A 4,168-nucleotide genomic window follows, 5' to 3' on the forward strand; every position below is an offset into this window, starting at 1 on the left:
GCGCTAACGTAAAAGTACTATTCCCAGTGTCTCTCATTATGCTATCATCATATTTCGTGGGAACGAGAGCTTAGATTGAAAAAAAAAACCCGGCACCATTATTATAGCACATCAGATGTGATCCACTGGGGCAAAATCTGCATTGTTATTGAGCCCATGCTCGCTTCTTGATGAAGTTATAACATAAAAAAATAAAGCACTAAATCAGCTGTGTGTTTTTATGATGTATTTCTTTCCTACTTTCACCTTTGTACAAATGAAATTAAGTTTGTGTATGCACCTATTCATTGGCTTATTTTTCGAATTCCTTTTATAGATCTTTACAGATTTATCTACTTATGTATTGTTTATCAATTTCATAATTTATTCATTTTTAATCATTATTAATTACCCACTTATCTATGTATGATTATCTATTCCATTATGCATTCATATATCAATATATGAAATATCTGAAATATTAACATATAGAATTGATTCTTTGAGGCTGTGGAGAGATGCCATATTTAGAAATCAATGGATTTCGGTATCTTCATGTGGAGTTCATTTTGTCCTTTATTGAACGGTGAAGGGCATTGTCTTTACACACACTTTAACATTCCCTGTATCACTCAAGGTGTAATTCTACACCATATTTACGTTGGCTTTTTAGCACTAATCACACAAGAAGAATGGTTAAATCTTCACCAAAGTCGAACCTAGAATAAGAAAGATATGGAATATTGCCGTTACACATGTTTTCACGGTACGATTATATTGGTTGCAGCCACACAAGAAAATTAGGTGAAACATCCATGCAATCGATCAATAACTCTCTCATTGCTGTCGTAATATTTGAATAGTAATATTGGGTGATGATATCACGGCCTGAAAAGTTTTCCATTCAGATTCACACAACGCTTCATTGTATGTCCTCTTTTCTATTATCTGAATTAAAAAAAAATACTTACACCAATGGGCAGAAAACTTGATTCTGTTTTTAAATTATATTACGATTTTCAGGATACGTTTTTACACCCCAAAAAACAAAAATGAGATTATCACCTGAGCTAATTTGCATAATGATAGCTGCCAATGTCACTATATTGGTTGAAACATGAGAAAATTTCATGATTATCTTGCTTCCTGGGTTTAAATATTTGATTTTTTCATCCCATTAATATCATAACAGAAAAGGTAATTTTCTACTGTCTTCTGTCCACATGCAATAATTATGTTCATCAGTTGAACAATCATAGGCCTACTATTTACATAATAATATAACGTACAGAACTTGAATGTCAATGAATAATGTAATGAAAGAAAGAAAGAAAAAAAATGGTGTCTTATTATCATACAATGATAACATGATGAAAGAACACCTGCTGGTAAAGGGCACAAAAGACTTAAGGATAAAACAAAGTCAATTCATTTTTCTTTATTTATTCCTGTTCTTTCTTTTGTTTTTCTTTCTTTATTCCTGTTCTTTCGTTCTTTTGTTCAAGTCGTCAAGTGCGACGTGCTTATGATCGCATATTAACCTTGAGTCACCCTTTGACCTTTCCTAATTCCGTGCGAAGAAATGGGAGGGGAAACCTTGAGACGGTGTAAGAGAATACGAGCTGAGGAGCCGGGCAGGAGCTAAATCTGGCGGAAAGCGCGTCTGAGCGGGCTAGCCAGGGCAGGATGCGGCCAGCGTGGTGGTCACTGCGTGGGCAGGGAAGATGCACGGATTCTTGAAGGGATGGGACATCAGACATAAATTATGCCCCACACACCCAGAGAAGGTCGTCGACATACTCGATCAAGTATTGGAGGGGGGTATAGAATGGGGAAACTAATAGAAAAAAATGTCGAGACGATATACCCTCACATTCTGAATCTGTTTAGCGAATGCGACATCCGGTGCGCTTCCGGGCATAGACAGTATAGGTATATAAGCATGATGACGTCACAGAATTAATTTCGTCTTACTATATCATATCCTAAGAAACAAGATTTTATCCAGTGCAAATCGGCGTATTTAATCACGTTTAAGCTGCAGTATACACACAGGAGCATTTCATGATAGGATGTAACTATTTTACTAAAAACGCTCGTGCAGTACGACATTTACCTGGCTTCAACGTCATTTACACAGCATGTCATTTTTTTTTTTCTTTTCCAGGGTAGCCAATGATAATGCGTTGAGGGAGAGCTCTGTATTATTGGGTAACGAGTCTCTATTTGACAATGACGTCCCGACCTGTAAGCCGACGCCATAATATAGCTACATTAATTCCATTTGTGTATGCACGGGGGGAGATGATAGCATATGATACCCGCCGTCTGCAACGATGCAAGTCATTTATGCAAGAGACTGTGCTGAATGAGACGTGGTGGTAAAGTGAAGAGGGTGCTAGCTGGTGTCATGGTGTCAAGGTACTTGCTATTTGTCAGGAGAGGAAGGCAGAGGGAAATATGAAATGATTTTTAGCCGTAATTCAACCCTTCGTATGGGTAATGACAACCTCTCCCCGGAAGTGTCGTCCATTCCTCCTCTAAGCATCTTCTCCCATTTCCTGACTTGCCATCTTTTTTTTTCCTCTTCGTCATTGAGACGTACTTGTAGGATGGCTTTCTGGCTCGGACTTCATTGTGTGACTTCATTGTGACTTTAAATCCCGTGTAAATTGCAACCTTCTTCCACTCTAACAGCACCCACACACGAAAACACTCTCCTTAACATTTCATTTAGAATTATGCAGAATGAGCATTCATGCAGTTTCTTTGATCCTGACTTCATGCTGTTGGAGGAGATGAAATTGAAAACAGACCAAGGTATACGAAGATTTTTTCAATATCGAGGGCGTTGAAAGAACATGGGCCATGCTTTGTTCTCGAGTTCGCCAAGTAAATGTCATGTCTGCAGTATTGTGGACTTACCTATCGAAGTCGATTACCACACACGCCTTTACCTCTTTGTTTGTATCTTATGAGGAATTTGCGGATGAAAGCGGGTTCATCTAATTTTCGAGGAAAGCTTAACCGAGAGAAGAGAGAAATGTTAACGTTTGGTCTGCGTATTTTCGTCGAAGGACATTTAGAGGTGAGCCCTACAGGACGCATAGTTGTTGTTTTTTTGTTCTCCATTTTTTTAAAGTCTGTTGCTGAAATTTCGGGGTGATTTTGCGACTGGCCAGACCGCGTGGTATCGAGGTCAAGTGTGAGACAGTGAATCTTCTTGGGTTATTGATAGCTTCCTGACATACATACCATCTCGGCTCGCGTTCATTTATACCATTCTCTTGGGGCTATCCACAGATAGGCTGCAGTACCTTGAACCATAAAAACCCTTATTTACAAAAACGTTGTCAATGTCGGGGGAAAGGACGAATTTTAGATTCCTCGTCCGCTTCTTCCTCTTCAACGTTTTTCTTTCCTTTATTCGTCTCCCTCCTTCCTCCCCAATATCTCCTTTCCTGTCTTCTTATAAACAACAGTTTTCCTTTGAAGCATGTCCTTCTTCCTCCTTATTTCCTCTCAGCTCTCTTCGTTTGCCTACCTTTCTTCCTTCCTTTTTTGGTTTCATTTTTCTGTCTTTCCGGCTGTCCTCGTCTTCTCCTGAAAACGACAGCCAATATAGCAGATATTGCGAGTTATTCGACGCACCATCAAGTTACGACGACGAATAACACCGTTAATAATCTGCATGGGAAATATTTTAACTATAATTACACCTTATTTTAGGGCCTGAAATATATTTTACATACATATACGTATAATAAATTTGTATGTCATTCATTTCTGCGGAAAGGTATAAAGGAGATTTTCTCAGACAAAAAAGAAGAAGACGAAGGTGGACTTCTGCCTGGTGGTACTTTATTACCTTTCATAACAATTAATACACTCTTTTATTTGATTTTGTTTTATTATTTTCCATATCCGAAGAATGAAAAATTATTACACAGTAACAATGACGATTTGAATTATCATGAATAGCCCTTGCAGCTTTGTACCTTAAAGACTTTCTGATGTCGTTGTTTATGTCATTATTCTGGGAATCAACAGCATATTACCACAATCCTTTAAAATAGATAGTTATGTAGCTGATGTATTTGTTTATTTATTTATTCATTTGTTGATTTCTGTCTTGTGATTATTGACCACTAGCTTTAGCTATAATAAAAGATATTTGAACTTATTTCCT

Source organism: Diadema antillarum, unplaced genomic scaffold, assembly GCF_040938485.1.
Source record: "Diadema antillarum isolate AM-2024a unplaced genomic scaffold, OU_Dant_1.0 scf00000010, whole genome shotgun sequence".
Classification (NCBI taxonomy): domain Eukaryota; kingdom Metazoa; phylum Echinodermata; class Echinoidea; order Diadematoida; family Diadematidae; genus Diadema; species Diadema antillarum.